The sequence below is a fragment of the Sus scrofa genome, chromosome 6, assembly GCF_054392235.1.
Source record: "Sus scrofa isolate SSC_HxYL_T2T_F1_AM1 chromosome 6, Sscrofa_HxYL_maternal_Yorkshire_Landrace_v2.0, whole genome shotgun sequence".
Classification (NCBI taxonomy): domain Eukaryota; kingdom Metazoa; phylum Chordata; class Mammalia; order Artiodactyla; family Suidae; genus Sus; species Sus scrofa.
The window spans coordinates 18,335,614-18,342,547 of NC_139388.1; positions in this window are offsets into that span (position 1 = coordinate 18,335,614).

Here is a 6,934-nt window from a genome sequence, read left to right on the forward strand (position 1 = left end):
TTCATGCCCAGGGATACATGTCGTTCCAGTTCGAAGACCTCCAGTTTAAAATTCGATGGAGGCATTCCCTTCATGGCTCAGCAGTTAAAGAACCAGTAAGATCCATGAGGATGCGGGTCCGATCCCTGGCCTCGCTCAGCGGGTTAAAGGATCCAGTGTTGCCACAAGCTGTGGTGTAGGCTGCAGACAAGGCTGGGATCTGGTTGCTGGGGCTGTGGCGTATTGCCTAGCCTGGGAATTGCCATATGTGGAGAGTGTGACCCTACAATAGCAAAAAAATAAAATAAAATAAAATTCCATGGGGATGGCACTCTCACCGAGGTAGATCTCACTCCCAGCTTAGATTCTTCCAACTGTCCCACACAATGCTAATTTATGCCTTATCACTTGGCTTGAAAAGATCAGGTTGGGAGAATTTATTCACGGAGCATGGGGTAGTGGTGGGGTTATAGAAATAATACATAACTATTGATCAAAATTAAAATATAGTGTCATTATTTTTACATGTTGGTCCCTCACCTAGACCTTGAACTCCTTGAAACCAAGATTAGTGTTTAGCCTATAGAGTTGTACCCCCACACCTTACAGAACCTCTACTCACAAAGGAGGACATCAAAAAATGTAGAGCAAGGGGTTTGTGCTCTGATGCAGTAGGTTAAGAATCTGACTATGGCGGCTTGGGTTGCTGCAGAGGCATGGGTTCCATCCCTCAGCCCAAACAGTGGGTTAAAGGATCCGATATTGCAGCAGCTGCAGCATGGGTGGCAGCTGTGGCTTGGACAGCAGCTGTGGCTTGGACAGAATCCCTGGCCCAGGAACTTCCATATGTCATAGGAATGTAAAATTTCTTTAAAAAAAAAAGGTAGAGCAGATGCGTGTGGAGGACAAAACCATTTCTGAGTTTCTGACTTGCATGGATAAATGACACAGATTTAAAGAGGTGAAGACAATGAACAGCTTGCTTTGCGGTTTAAGCCTCTCATTGCTTCCAAAAGATCCTTCCGCCACTGTTTGCTATGGTCAAGAGACAATGTTTTCCCAAGCGAACATCCAGCACTTGGTATTCCTGGCTTCAAGACAATGCCCCGGCTTAGCCTGCCAGCTAGACTGTCTCCTGCTCCCATCGCAGTGCCTTCCCTTATTGAATTTCTGTAACCTTCACTGCTGACCACAGAGAATGTTCACTTGGGGGGTTGGGGAAGGATCAGCCAGGTGTGTGCTTGACACAAATGTTCCACGTGCTGAATTCAAAGGCCTGAAGAACCCAGTCCATGCAGGGCTTCATTCCCTGTTGCTGTTCTCCAGCCCACAGATGCCAGAACGGTGTTTTGCAGACTTTCAGCACTCACGTACTTGGTATGTCCATGGGCCACCTGTGCTCACATCGCACTCTTCTTTATGACTCATTTGTTTAACCTCAGTATCACTCTGCTGAAGCTTCGTCCTGAACAATAATACCCAACAGTGGCAAGGTGAATGATATATACATATCTCAAATGCATATATAGATATATTTTTTTGTTGCACCCATGGCATGTGAAAGTTCCCAGGCCAGGGACTGAACCCATGCCACAGCAGTGACCCAGGCCACTGCAGTGACAATGCTGGAACCTTAACCCACTGAGCCACAAAGGAATTCCTAAATACGTATTTTAAAAATTCATCGTTATTAATATTTTTTAATGTTAGTACACCATGCATGATAATCTCTACATGAGACTAACATATGACATATGACAGAAAATGCTGTCCTAGACAAGAAGGGAATTCTGGGAGTTCCCGTCGTGGCGCAGTGGTTAAACGAATCCGACTAGGAACCATGAGGTTGCGGGTTCGGTCCCTGCCCTTGCTCAGTGGGTTAACGATCCGGCGTTGCCGTGAGCTGTGGTGTAGGTTGCAGACACGGCTCGGATCCCGCGTTGCTGTGGCTCTGGCGTAGGCCAGTGGCTACAGCTCCGATTCAACCCCTGGCCTGGGAACCTCCATATGCCGCGGGAGCGGCCCAAGAAATAGCAACAACAACAACAAAGAGACAAAAAAAAAAAAAAAAAAAAGAAGGGAATTCTGGAGCTCACATGAGCCTCTTCTATGAATCAGAAGATGGCATTTATTGGAGATCATTTCCCCCTATGTACTGCAGAAATTTAAGAAAACAGGAGTTCTGTCATGGTGCAGCAGAAACGAATCCGAGTAGGAACCATGAGGTTGCAGGTTTGATCCCCGGCCTCGCTCTGTGGGTTGAGGATCTGGCGTTGCTGTAGCTGTGGTGTAGGCTGGCAGCTGTAGCTCCGATTGGACCCCCAGTCTGGGAACCTGTATATGCTGCAGGTGAGGCCCTAAAAAGACAAAAAACAAAAAACAAAAAAAAATTAAGAAAACAGAGAAAAGTCTAAGGAAGAAGAATTTGAAATGTCTTATTCTATCTTGGTTAATTTCAACTGTATCTGGAGCTAAAAGCTGACTCAAGGAGTTCCCGTCGTGGCGCAGTGGTTAATGAATCCGACTAGGAACCACGAGGTTGCGGGTTCGATCCCCTGCCCTTGTTCAGTGGGTTAACAATCCGGCATTGCCGTGAGCTGTGGTGTAGGTTGCAGACAAGGCTGGATCCCGCGTTGCTGTGGCTCTGGCGTAGGCTGGCGGCTACATCTCCGATTTGACCCCTAGCCTGGGAACCTTCTTGTGACGTGGGAGCGGCCCAAGAAATAGCAAAAAGGCAAAAAAAATAATAATAATTAAAAAATAATAATAATTTTTTCTTGGCCACACCCCATACCTGCAGCATGTAGAAGTTCCTGGGTCAGGAACCGAAACTTCGCTGCAATTGTGACCTGTGCTGCAGCTGTGGCAACACTGGATCCTTAACCTGATGTGCCACAGGTGAACTCCAATAATTTTATTATCAGGTCTTTTCAGTTCTAATTTTTTGTACATAATAAGTAATGCTGTGGTGAAAATCCTGGTACGTACATCTTGGTGCTCACTTGTGATTATTCTCACAGGATACATTTCTTAAAAAAAAATGGATTTTGGGAGTTCCTTGGTGGTGCAGCAGATTAAGGATCTGTCGTTGTCACTACTGTAGTTTGGGTCACTGCTGTGGCACAGGTTTGACCCGTGGCCCAGGAGTTTCTGCCTGGGTGCAGCCAAAAAGAAAAATAAAATGGATTTTTTTATAGCTTTTGCTTTTATTTATTTATTTTTTTCTTTTTTCTGTTGCTCTCTGGAAAAGTTGTTTTGATTTACCCTCTCATTAGCACTGGCTGGAAGTGTCTGTTTGCACAGCACCCTCCCTGACACTGGGTATTATTATTTTGTAAAACCTTGTTAATTTAACTGGAATATATCAGGCATCATTTACAATTTCATCTTCACTATGCTATGAAGAGTCCATTTAGTAGTCTGATGTCCTTAGATGAGGAAAATAAGGCTTTCAGAGGTTAGGTTCTTACCCAAGCTAGTACAGGTATACTCATTTTATTGTGCTTTGTAGATATCACATTTGTTACACACTGAAGGTTTGTGTTAGCCTTGTGTGGAACACGTCCACTAGTGCCTTTTTCCCAACAGCATTGTGCCATTTTGATAATTCTTGCAATATTTCAAACTTTTTCATTAGCACTATAGTTATTATGGTGATTTTTTAATGTGTCTTTTTAGGGCCACACCCACAGCATATGGAAGTTCCTAGGCTAGGAGTTGAATTAGAGCTGTAGATGCTGGCCTACGCCACAGCCACAGCAACAAAGAATCAGCCATAGCAACCTGGGATCCAAGCTGCGTCTGCACCCTACACCAAAGCTCACAGCAATGCCGGATCCTTAACCCATTGAGTGGGACCGGGGATTGAACCGGCATCCTCATGGATACTAGTCGGGTTTGTTAAGCTTGAGCCATGAGGGGAACTCCTTGTTATGGTGATTTTTGATGCTACTATCGCAAAAAGATTCTGACTCACTGAAGATTCAGATGATGGTTAGCATTTTTAGCAATAAATTTTTTTTTTTTTGGTTGTGGCTGTGGCATGTGCAAGTTCCCTGTCCAGGGATTGAACCCATGCCACAGCAGTAACCCAAGCCACAGCAATAGCAATGCCAGATCTTAACTTGCTGAGCCACAAATATTTACATTTTTTTAGACATAATGCTATTGCACACTAAATAGACTACAGTATAGTGTAAATGTAGCTTTTACATGCACTAGGAAAGCAAAAAAATCATGTAACTCACTTTATTGCAGTGGTCTGCAATATCTCTGAGATTCACTTGTTAAGCTGTTGGGCTGGGATAAACCTGTTTGGTCCTTAACAGTCTGACTGTGGCTTTTCCCCTATATCACAGTGCCTCCTGCTGGTGCTCATGGAGAGAGCACAAAGCTCTGAAATTCTTCATCCTTAGATGAGAGCTGGGTATTTACGGTGAGTAAAGAATAGAGTGATGTTGGAGTTCCCATCGTGGCTCTGTGGTTAACGAATCTGACTAGGAACCAAGAGTTTTTGGGTTCAATCCCTGGCCTTGCTCAGTGGGTTAAGGATCTGGCGTTGCCGTGAGCTGTGGTGTAGGTTGCAGATTCAGCTCAGATCTGGCATTGCTGTGGCTCTGGTGTAGGCCTGCAGCTACAGCTCCAATTAGACCCCTAGCCTGGGAACCTCCATATGCCGTGGCTGTGGCCTTAAAAAAAAAAAAAAAAAAAAAAAAGAATAGAGTGATGTTGGGACAACCATATGATGGTGGGGCTTGGAAAAATGGGGAGAAAACTCATCAAGATTTTTCACTTAATATTTATGTAATTTATTTAAGTTATACCTTAACTTTAAAAAAAAGAAGGCGTTCCCTTCATGGCTCAGTGGTTAATGAACCTGACTAGGATCCATGAGGATGCATGCAGATTTGATCCCTGGCCTTGTTCAGTGGGTAGGGGATCCAGCATTGCCATGAGCTGCGGTGTAGGTCGCAGATGTGGCTTGGATCCCATGTTGCTGTGGTTGTGGTGTAGGCCGGCAGTTATAGTTTCGATTTGACCCCTAGCCTGGGAACTTCCACATGCTGCGAATGTGGCCCTAAAAAGCAAAATAAATAAATGAAATAATTAGATTAAATTAAATTAAAAGGAAAAGAAAAATGAAGGTTTTTTTTTCCTGTCTTTTTAGGGCTGCACTGCAGCATATGGAAGTTTCCAGGCTAAGGGTCTAATTGGAGCTACAGTTGCTGGCCTACACTACAGCTCATGGCAACGCTGGATCCTTAAGCCAGGATCAAACCTGGGTCCTCATGGATGCTAGTTGGGTTTGTTAACCACTGAGCCACGAGGGGAACTCTGCAAAATGAGAAGATTTTTGATACAGAAGAGGAGGAAAGACTTTTCAGGCAGGCACTAGGTAAGTTAATTGAAATAGCTCACACTTACTGAGTCCTTACAATAAGCCAAGCCCTTCACAAACAGCACTGGAAATAGTAATTCACTGAACTTTCATACAATCCCCATGAAGTACCTCTATTACTTGTGCTTGAAAGATGAGGAAACAGGAGTTCCCGTCGTGGCGCAGTGGTTAACGAATCCGACTAGGAACCATGAGGTTGCGGGTTCGGTCCCTGCCCTTGCTCAGTGGGTTAATGATCCGGCGTTGCCGTGAGCTGTGGTGTAGGTTGCAGACGCGGCTCGGATCCTGCGTTGCTGTGGCTCTGGCGTAGGCTGGCGGCCACAGCTCCGATTAGACCCCTAGCCTGGGAACCTCCATATGCCGTAGGACCGGCCCAAGAAATAGCAAAAAAAAAAAAAAAAAAAAAAAAAAGAAAGATGAGGAAACAGAAGCACAGAGGTTGTCAAGGAACTTGCTCAAGGTTACACATCTAGCAAATGCAAGAATCAGGATCTGAGGCAGACAACCCAGCCCCTGGTTAAAGCAGGCAGGCTAGGATCACAAAGCAGTCACAATCACCAAAGATCTTTCAGACTGAGAGGCCTCTTCTCCTATTCTGGAATGTCCACCATTTGGAGATTTTGTCAGACCAAGATCTATACAAATTAAGGTCCATCTCTAATTCATTCAAGGATCCAGCATGTCATTTCACATCCTCAATGAAGCTGCCACTTGCCCTCCTGAGTTGTCCTTTAGTGGCTCCAAACTAGATCTCTGCTGATTCTAGTCCGGTGGGGCTGGTAAAACAGCCTTTGAAGCTAGACCAGTTACTGGGCCTCTCAGGGAGGGGGCACACCCACCCACCAGAACTGGGGTTTCTCTATTTAGTCCAGATATGGGTGGTGACACCTATAGGTCACCAGAGACACCTATGGGTCATCAGAGACACCTATAGGTGACTCACATCTTATGTCCCCACTTCCTTCCTACACCCCTGCCAAGCTTACCCAGTCCTTTGGAAATGCCCCTTACTCATTCCCCTGCCTGTGGAAGATACAGTGGATGTGAAAGATAATGATACAACCAATGGAGACATGGGGAATAGGCTTTCCAAGGTCAATGCGGCAAACTTATCACAGAAGTGCAAAGTAAGTTTTAAGAACATGTCCAGCAAAGTGAAGGCTGGAAGTGGATTTGCAACTGGGGTTGGACAAAAAGAGACTTGGAGAAGAGAGAAAAAGTGATTTTTTTAAAAAAGTCCTCTCCGGGTCTATCTACAGGGATAGTAAGGAAGAAAAGAACACAGACAGAGTATCCCACACAGTCACAAGATTGTGTGGTCTGCTGTATCGTATTGAGAAAATCATGACACAAATACATAAGAAATGTGAGGAAGCCCTAAGAATGTCCCTATTTCAGTAAATACAGTTTGCTGGTGGATGTGAAATTAAGTTTCAGTAAATATAATCTGCTGATGGCAGTTTTTCAACATGTATTAAAAGCCTTACTTATGTGCCTACTCAATTCAATCCAACCTCAAGAAATGTGACATGTCCTGAGCTAGGTTCTGGGATGCAA